The 10,332-nt window shown below is 49.7% G+C and overlaps 1 pseudogene; it reads right to left on the reverse strand.

Moving 5' to 3' along the window:
* Positions 1–246: 246 nt before the first annotated feature.
* Positions 247–1,570, reverse strand: LOC126497779 (tryptase beta-2-like; annotated as a pseudogene).
* Between the last annotated feature and the right edge of the window lie 8,762 nt (positions 1,571–10,332).

The raw sequence follows: 10,332 nt of genomic DNA on the forward strand, positions 1-10,332 counted from the left end.
GTCTGGAAAACAAATGTATGTTTGACATGTGTTTAAAATAACTTTTTTAAGTGAGCATGTGTGGGAAGAGGTTAGTCTTGGGGACAGGTGCTGGCAAGGAGGCCCAGCCCCACTACCATATGCCGAATCCTGTGACTAGGACCCCATAGTAAGAGCATCACAGCCTTGCCAAGGTACTCCATGGGCCCCCGGTGACACCTACAATGACAGCAGCACCCCCTAGCTGTTTCCAGGTACTTTAATGAGCTACAGAGGAGGGTGAGTATCCAGTGTGGCTACCTGGGGCGGGAAGCAGAAGGGATAGAAGTGGCCAGGGGCTCAGAAGGACAGGGGAGGCAGAAGAACAAGAAGTCAGGCGTTCCACCTGGGCAGGAAGCAGCGAGTTAAAGACAGCAGAGGCCTGGTTCTTCTCTGACCCTGGAAGCAGCTCAGGAGTCTCAGGGACATAGCGGTGGATCCATTCCAAGTAGTACGTCACCCAGGTGTAGATCCTAGGATGGCACAGCCCACACCCCAGCTGACCACACCTGCTTGCAGCCAGCAACTCCCCTGAGTCACCCTGGAGAGTGGATGGGATGGGGTGCAGGGGCGGGGGACATAGGACCCACCTGGCAGGAGTCTCTCCCAGTATTTCCAGCACATAGCATGTCATCACGGACAATGAGAACATTGTCCCTTGTGTAGAGGCCAGTGTGATACTTCCGCTCACATTTTCCACAATGGGCACCTTCACTTGGGAGAGACTCTGGGGTGAGAGAAGTACAACTTTTGGGGGAGGTTCATCAGCAACCATCCCTGGTCATCCCTGAGAACCCCTGCCCACCCCACCCCCAACTAACTGGCAGCCATCCCTGCCCTTAACACCATTATCAATGTTGCCCCAGCCTGTCACCCAGCATGATGTCCCTGAGGGGAAGGTCTCCACAGCAAGGGCTGGGATATGGGCTGGACATGGGTGGAAACATTCACAGGGCAATGTCTGCCCCACCCTCGGCCGAGAAATAGTTGGGGTGCACAATGATCTGGTTCATAGGCAGCTATTGGCCCTCATAGTATAGATGCTGCTCATGAAGCTGCACCTGGAAAAGCATTGGGCTTTGGATGTGCCTGCAAGAAAACAGCCCTGTTTGGAAGGCTCCAGCCTGGACCTGAACACTGAAGCTTCAGGAACACTGTGTACCGTAGGAGAAATCTCGACCCCATTTCCCATGCCAGGCCCAGGGAGACTCACGGTCCCACACAATGTGCCGCAGTGAGCACCAACTGTGAGTGGATGAGGGAGCCTCCACATAAATGTATCCAGTAGCTGAACTTAAATCTCAGGCTCACCTGACTCTCAGAAGCCTGTGTCCTCCCATGATGTTTACTCACTGCTCAGCTAGCCTGGTACAAAACAAGGGAGCAGCCTCCTTCATCCTCCTTCATCCTCCCTGCAGTGGAGCAGCCTGTGACCTGTGAAAGTCAGGAAGAAAGACAGAGAGGACACAAGACCAGACTCACAAGGGGCGGCCTGCAATAGGCTAGCCAGGAGGGACAGGACCAGCAGTTATGGGTTCAGCATCTGGAAGCAGTGAGGATTTCAGCTTGAGTCCAGCTGTGAGACAAGGCTGGACTGGGGTTAGCAGAGTATTAAGTCCAGAATGGAGCCAGGATCCATGAAATGGAGGGTAGGTTTAGTCAAGGAGTCTGGGGTCTGGTACTGCAGGCCACAAAGGTCACGAGCTTGGTTACTCTGCTTCAGGGTGATATGTACTTGCCAGGGGCTCTGGGAAAGGGCTTTACCTCGGCACCTTGGCATCTCTGCTCCTCTCTTCTCTTCCTGCTGTCCTCTGCCCTTTTATTTTCCAGACCGGAGTGCATGAGAGGAAGGGCTCGCCACCCTCCAATCCAGACATGAAGAAAATGATTTAGATCAAAGGCTGCCATGTAACACATGCCCCCCAGCACCCAGATGCTCTTCTGATGCCCACAAGTCACAGGATCGAGTACACAACCAGAGGACCAGAGACACACCCTACACACAGTCTTGCGTGCATAGCCAGGCTATGGAAGGCAGAGTTCTGAGATCCAACTGCTCTCTGCTCAGGGTCCATCAGGTCTGCTCTTTGTACTGGCGATCCCAGGGCGTGGCACCATGGTCAGAGCACTGCACACTGGCACTGAGTGGGTGGCTGCTCACTATGGCACTGAGATGGCACCGTTTCCCTCTGTTGAAATGAGGATACTGTCCCCTGCCCAGGGATTCAGGGGAGGCTTCAAAAAAGTTGCTAGCTCAGTGTTGCCCTCTAATGACATATTGACATGCTCTAACACATTTCCCGAGAGGGATACAGGACAGGAGATAGTGTCTGTGAGCCACCCCAAAAGGAACAAGGGCAACAGTGTTACTCATCATGTCCTCTGAGTTCTCGGGGTCAGGCTCAGCTTTCCTGAACAGTTTTAAGGAGGTCACACAAGGCTCCTTGTCAGAATAGGAATCAGTCATGACAGGGAACAGGACTAAGTGTCCCAGCTCAAAGGGCCCTGCTGCCCCACCAGACCCAGCTCTACAGATAAATCCTACAGTGTGAGACGGCCCTTATCTACGCAGCTCTCCTAATGTGGGTGGCTGCTCACTGGGCGTCTGATAAAGCTCCTCATTTCATCAGACACTTCATCAGCTGAGGGGCAACACATGCAGAGGAGGGAGATCTAAGAAGAGGCTACCAGCCTCCCCCAGGAGACACGCCACCCTAGCCATCCCTGCACCCCTCCAACACCAGGGATGACCACTGCCCTGCATGCCCATCCACTTGCCACCTGGCTTCTCTAGCCTGCAGGTCAGGAATTTATAGCCCTCTCCAGCTTGGTCCCCACTGCCGCCTCCTGGGTTTCTCAGAGGACTGCCCAGCCCTCTTCTCTGCACACCCCAGAGGTGTATATTCAACTGGATTCCTTGAGCAGCACAGGGAAGGCTCCCTTTCTAACAAGATGTCTCCAGAACTCTCAAACAGGACGCTAACAAGACGTAGCTGCAGGAATCCAGAGGTGTCACGGGAGAAGGTGTCCTAGGAACACACCAGAGGCTCCAAGCTGGAGGACCAAGGGCGGGTAGGGCCTGCATGGCACCACTGAATCAGGGGCTGTGGATCCTGATTGGTTCAGGCCCAAGAGATTAACCAGTGAGTAGCTAATATAAGGGGATGACTGTAGTGGCCCACAGGTGTAATCCCAGAGGGTGGCTGAGGTCTGTGTGGTGGCCCACAGACATAATCCCAGGAAGATGGTTGAGATCTGGACTACACAGTAAGATCCTGACTCAAAACAAAATTCAAAGAGAGCAAGGCTTAGCCGGGTAGTGGTAGCACACCTTTAATCTCAGCACGTAGGAGGCAAAGGCAGGCAGATCTCTGTGAGTTCAAGGCCAGCCTGGTCTACAGAGTGAGTTCCAGGACAGCCAAGGCTACACAGAGAAACCCTATCTTGAAAAAACAGAAAAAAGGAAAAAGGAGGAAGGAAGGAAGGAAGGAAGGAAGGAAGGAAGGAAGGAAGGAAGGAAGGAAAGAAGGAAAGAAGGAAAGAAGGAAGGAAGGACTTTCTCAGCCTCACAGATTCTGAGAGAATGTGTTGCCAGTATCTCTGTTCCCCTGGAATTCCCTCAGAAAGAGGATAAGAGACAACACGATCTAGATCTGCATCAAAGATGTTCTAGAAATGAAAAAATCTTTAAATGTGAACTTTCCAAATGGAACTGAAAATGATTGATGGTTTAAAATAGCTACAAAACAAGACGATGTATAATCCTTACAGCTAGTGCTAGCAAATCGTATTGACTTCCGAGTTTATTTTCCAGTTGCTGGTAAAGTGTGATTGTAAGATGATTTTGTGCATTGAAATCTTGCTAAATTGTTTTGTTTTGTTTTTCAAGACATGGTTTCTCTGTGTTACAGCTCTGACTATCCTGGAACTCACTCTGTAGACCAGGGTGACCTCGAGCCCACAGAGATCTGCCTGCCTCTGCCTCCTGAGTGCTGGGATTTAAAGCGTGCCCCACCACTGCCCAGCTGCCTCACTAAGTTTGGGCATCACTGTATTTGCGGAGCCCTGAGATTTGCCTATGCTACAAACATCTGAGTTCTCTGCAAAGCCTAGTTTGCTCCTAATGCCACAGTTCTCGGTGCCTCCAGAAGAGGGCATGCCAGAACAGGGAGGAGGCTGTGGAGCGCCCGCTGGGCCTACTGCCCAGGTGTGGTGCTAAGTCACCTGACTTTTATGTAGTAACATTGAGCCCAGGCTATGCTAGGGACTTCACAGGGTTGTAATAGAACCCCTCTAGGGTGAGCAAGCATAAATTGGGTGACTTGTACTTAACCTAAGCCTGTCTTCCCCCACAGAGAGAAAGGACGGGACGACTGCGAGGCTGCTGGAGTCCTAAACTTACCCAGTACGTGACCTTTGTCCTTCTCTTTGCTAGGAGGAGAGACAGGAGGGTGATGTAGCCCAGCAGCCCAAGATGGGAAGGAAGTAAACTGGGTGACCTTTAGGGAAGAAATGTAACCAAGAGTTTGTAGTTTCCACTGTAGCTATAGAAACACGGATATGAGGTGTGATGTGTGAGCGTGGATGTTGTCCACATGGTGTGTGTTGTAGGATGCTGTCCTGCCAGCATGACAGCCGTCTTCATCAGAGAAGCTGTAACTCTTCCAAGAGTCTCCCAGGATCAGGCTTGGCTGTCGATTCCTTCATAGAGTAAGGGGATAGGGATGGTCACTGGACTCTCTGGCCATTTACTTGTATGTAGTTGTCCATTTATTTGTATGCAGCTGTACCCTAAATGCACACAGTCTCACGAGCTGGGGGGTACTGCAGGCTAACCGGGGGAGGGGAAATCTTCGTCCCTGTCTAGGTGAGAATGTTAAATGGTGCAACTGCTTCGGGGTCACCCACCCTCCTGTAAGTAACCCCTTATCTACGTTCTGTGTGCTAGTCCAAGAAACTCATCGGTTCCCCACATCTGACTTTGGTTTGTCGTTAGTGCTCTGATAAGGAGGGGATTGGAGTTTGTTTATATCTCCCCAGAGAAAGGGTTTGCTTAACAGTATGTGTGCGCATGTGCATTGCATCAGCACATATACGTGTCTGTGCATTGTATGAGCACACACACACGCATTCCCTAGCCCTGCCCCCTGAGAAGGAACAAGAGTGCAGACTCTCCCAGAGCTACATACAGCACCCATCCCCAGACATGGGTTTCTAAGTACATTTGCCAGTGAAAGGAGCTGCACTTCATGGAGACCTTTCTGGACCAAAGGAAACACAATGGGAGCCTGAAATTATGTCACATAATTAGATCGTGTAAAAGAGATGGGAAGGGAGCCTAAAGACAGAAGCCAGCTAGCAGGAGCCCCCGAGTCCCAGTCAGAACCCTGCATAGCAAATAGAAACTGGGGAAAAGAAATACGTGGAGATGCATTGATTAAAACAGAAGACCATGAATTAATGTAGTTATAGGTAAGTAAATAAATGATTGAAATTCTGTTAAGAAATCAGCTCGAGTTTTGCCCTCTGTCCTAAGTGCACGGCTAAGTGCTCGGTAATTAGAGGGGGAAGGGAGGACTTCTCCAGGGGAAGCTGACGGCTCCGAATCAAACACAAACACCAGGAGCTGAAATGGCGAGCATTTGCGAAGACACGGCTAGAATTCAGTCACAACTATAATCTTAGCATCAGGTGTCTGACTTCAGCCTAACCGTGGGAAATATCGGAAATCCCTGCTTGAGTAACATTCTACAAAATGCAATCCTCAGAAGCTTTGGGGTCAGAAAATCCCGGGAAAGGGACTGACTAGTCCAGGGGTCTGGGTCAAGCCGGCGGGGATAGAGGAGAGGCCAAGTACACCCTGGGATCCCAGGCTGGCTTCTGCTTCCACGCTCCTGCTGAGGTGGCAGGCGAGTGCCTAACAATGCCTGAGAATTCCTGACTCAGGTGGCTGCAGAGCAGCAGCATAGAAAACAATCTGAAAACGATGCATTTATTTATTCTGTGTGCCTGCAGGCCGGAAGAGGGCACCAGACCTCATTACAAGTGGTTGTGAGCCATTGTGTGGTTGCTGGGTATTGAACTCAGGCCCTCTAAAAGAGCAGCCAGCACTCTTAACCACTGAGCCATCTCTCCAGCCCCCTCCTTTTTTTAAATATCAAAGAGGAGTTGCCAGTGAAAATATCTGAAGGGCTGTCACACAGTCCAAACTCTTAAGTGGTCCAAAAACGAAATTCTTTGGACCAGACACATGGCTTTTCTGGAAGTCTGTGGCTGTATCAAATTGTATGTATTCATATTTATATGTGTATAAGTGAAGGTGTACATATATGCACATATGTCATTCCTCAAGCACTGTCTACTTTTTTTTTTTTGAGACCAAGTCGCTCACTGGAGCAGAACTCACCAAGTAGGCTAAGTAGACTGGCTGGCCAGCAATTCCCAGGCATCCATCTGTGTCCCGTTCCCCAACACTGGGGTTACAGGGGTATATCATCACAGTTTTTTGAGGGGGCATCATGGGGATCACACTCAGGTCCTCATGCCTGCTCAGTGAGCCCTTGATTAGCTGAGCCCTCTCCCCAGCTTTCCTGATGCTAAACATCCCCTATGAATGGAGTCAAACAACAAATGTGTGCATGACCCTGTGTGCTTGGCTTCTTTCACTTAACACAGTGCCATCAAATTCATGATGTTCTCGAAGGAACTAGTGCTTCCTTCTTCTGTGACCATGTCCTTTAATGTGTGACTGCCCCTCACTGTTCATCCATTCCTCCTGCGATGGCCAGTTAGGAGATTCTGCCTTTGGATGTTCTAAGGAGTTCTGCTGTGAACGTTGTCTTTCTGTGTTTGAATGGTGTCCTCCACTTGACCACCAGACCAGCTCCGCTGAGGTGTGAGGTACAGGTCTATGATGGCTAATCACTGGTGTTAACATGACTGGATTTTGAATCTCCTGAAGACATGCGTGTGGACCAGTCAGTGAGGGTGTATCCAGAGAGGTTTAAATGAAGAGGAAAGAAAGAACTACCCTGAATGTGGACGACACCATCCTAGAGATGGGGCCTGGGCTGCACAGAAAAGAGGAAAGAAAAGCTGTTGGGAGACAGCTGAGCCCGGTCCTCCCCACCCCTCTGCTTCTTGGTTGCTTGTGCCATGTGACTAACCACCTCCACTCCCGCCACCATGCTTCTCCACCATCAGGAACTGTGTCCCTTCTCAAATCGTGAGGCAAAATCTCTTCCATTGCTTCTGTGGGTATTTTATCACAGGAACGAGAAAGCAATTAGTACAGGGGCTGCTGGTCTTGAACTCACAGAGTTCCACCTGCCTCTGCCCCTGAGGTGTTGGGTTTAAGGCGTACACCACCCCACCTGGCTTATTTTAACTTTACATTACATTTTTTATCTGTGTGTGCACACACCCCACAGCGCATGTGTGGAGGCCACAGGACAATTTGCAGGAGTTGGTTCTTTTCTTCCACCACGTGTCCCAGGGCTTCAGCTCAGGTTGTCAGACTTGGTGGCAAGTGCCTTTGCATACTTAGCCATCCGACCTCTAAATTCCTTCTTAGAATAGTCATTCTTGTTCAGGTGAAGCAGGATCTTGAGTGGTTTGTATCTATCCGTGTTTCCTAAGTGATAACTAATGCCAGTGTCTTCCCTTGTCCTCGCTGTCATTTGTGAATGTGTGTGTGTCTACGTGTCTGTGTGTACGGAAGTGAAAATGCCTAGGAAGAGGGCATCAGGTCCCCAGGAGTTGGAGCACAGGCAGTTTGAGCTGTCCAACATGAGCATGCTGGGAACTGAATCAGGTCCTCTACAGGGGTAGTCAGCCTCTAAGATGACAAGCCACCTCTCCAGCCCCCCACCCCTTTATTTGTTTTAATTATGAATTCTCTTTAATTTTAAAAACAAGGGTTGGAGAGATGGCTCAGTGGTTAAGAGCACTGGCTGCTCTTCCAGAGGTCCTGAGTTCAATTCCCAGCAACCACATGGTGGCTCACTACCATCTGTAATGAGATCTGGTGCCCTCTTCTGGTCTGTAGGCATACATGCAGACAGAATAGTTTATATATAATAAATAAATAAATCTTTTAAAAAATAAAATACATTTATCTTAAAAAAAAACAACTATGCGTGCTTGTGTGGGTTCATATGTGCAGGTGCTCTTGGAGGCCAGAGACATCAGATCCTCTGGAGCTGGAATTGCAGGCAGTTGTGAGCACCCCATGAGGATGCTGGGAAGTGAGTTCAGTCCCCTGGAAGCAGTGTGTGCTCCTAACCATCGAGCCACCTCTGCAGACCCTTTACATGCTCTCAACCACTGGACCACACAAATGCTTGACAAAACCCAATTCATCTATTCTTTTTTGTTTCTCATGTTTGGGGAGAATATACCCTAAGAATCCATTGTGCAAACTGAAGGAGTTTCTGGGTTGTTTGTTTGGGGGGGGGGTATCGTTTTGTTATTTGGTTGTTTTTGTTTTTTGTAGATAGGTTCTTGTAGCCCAAACAGGACTCAAAATCACAATCTTTCACCTGAGCTTTCCAAGTGCTGGGCAGGCAAGCCACACCCCCAGTGGGGCTCCTGATAGTTTCTGTATTCTGTGAGGTGGATATGAGACTTCATCTCTGTGCACAGGGGACCCTGATGTCCCAGCACCATTTGATGAGACTCCTCCTTTCCCAGCGAATGCCCTCGGCACCCTTGTCAGGAGACTGATTAGCATCTATCTGTGGGCTCGCTCCTGGACCTCAGTTCTCTCCCATTGGTCTGTGTGTCTGTGTACAAGACAGTATCACACTGTGGGCTCCTAAAAGTTCATAGGAAATTACAGAATTGGGAATGGGGGGTCGTTCACCTTCTTCCTGTGTTTTCAATATTTCTTTGACTGGTTGGGCTTGGTGACTGTCCTATGAATTTTAGGGCAGCCCTGTTTTCATTTCTGAAAAAGAAAAAGGCTCCTGGGTTTTGACTACACAAGCGGCAGGAACAAGACTGCGGTCCTCGCCTTGTCAGCTTTCCCATCTGTGCACATGAGACATCTCTCTCCGTGTTTATATCGTCTTCCATTTCAGCAGTGGTGGCGCACGCCTTTAATCCCAGCACTAGGGAGGCAGAGGCAGGCAGATCTCTGTGAGTTTGAGGCCAGCTCGTTCTACAGAGTGAGTTCCAGGACAGCCTGGGCTACACAGAGAAACCCTGTCTCAAAAACAAAAACAAACAAACAAAAAAAAAAAACAAGAGAGAGAAAGAAAGAGTGAATCTCTAGTTTCAATAAAACATATTTGGGGGGCGGGAGAGATGGCTCAGTGGTTAAGAGCACTGACTGCTCTTCCAGAAGTCCTGAGTTCAATTCCCAGCAACCACATGGTGGCTCACAGTCATCTATAATGAGATCTGGCGCCCCCTTCTGGCATGCGGGCACACATGGAAGGAATGCTGTACACATAATAAATAAATAATTTAAAAAAAAACATATTTGGGGTTCCTTCCAACAAGTTGACTTGGGGGGAGGTGGAAATCTGAAGACCTAGGAAGTGGCAAGGTATCATAACAGACCTCCAAGTCCCATCATTCAGGATACCCCCAGAGTAGCTAAGACAAGCCATTTGGTACCTCAAGTCTCAGTTTTCCTTCTCTGAAAGGGCTACAGTCTGTTTGTATTATGGGGATTTGACTAAGAGAGAGACCACACTTATTAACAATGTCACACACATGAGGAAAGAAACTGGCCTCAACTGTGCAAAGACCGGCATTTCATGGGCTGTCGCCCAGGCCACAAGTGTTATGTGAGGCTGGACAAAGTGGGTGCCTTAGTGCAAGTTTCCCTTCTCCCAAGTGGTCTTGCTGCTTCTTTTCCTTCTCTTCCTCCTTGTTTCTGACAGGTCAGAGCAGAGCTTTAGGCATAGGGCTATACACAGGGCCTGGCTGTGGACCTCAGGATCCTGGCATCCTTGGGTCAGGATCCAATCTCCCCATACACAGAGGTCAGAAAGAATGGTGTCCAGGACCAGGGTTTCACTGGAATCCTCTACCCAGCCTAGGCCAGAGCCAGTCATGCTGAGGCCTTCAGCCCTGCCCTCCACCACCCGAGGGCTCTCTGATGACCGTCAGGACTGTCAGAAATCCAGGTCCAGCCTGGTGAAAGAAACCAGGTTGGCTAAGCTAGGTCCAGCAGGCCTGACTCAAGGAGACACTCATCAGTACAAATGTACCCAGAGAACAGGGTTAGCTGAGCCCGTTCCAGCCACCTGGGACTCTTCCCACCATGACGATCTTTCCTTCACCCACAAGAAGACTACACCACCA

The sequence above is a fragment of the Alexandromys fortis genome, unplaced genomic scaffold, assembly GCF_014885135.2.
Source record: "Alexandromys fortis isolate MF-2015 unplaced genomic scaffold, M_Fortis_MF-2015_v1.1 scaffold_29, whole genome shotgun sequence".
Lineage (NCBI taxonomy): Eukaryota > Metazoa > Chordata > Mammalia > Rodentia > Cricetidae > Alexandromys > Alexandromys fortis.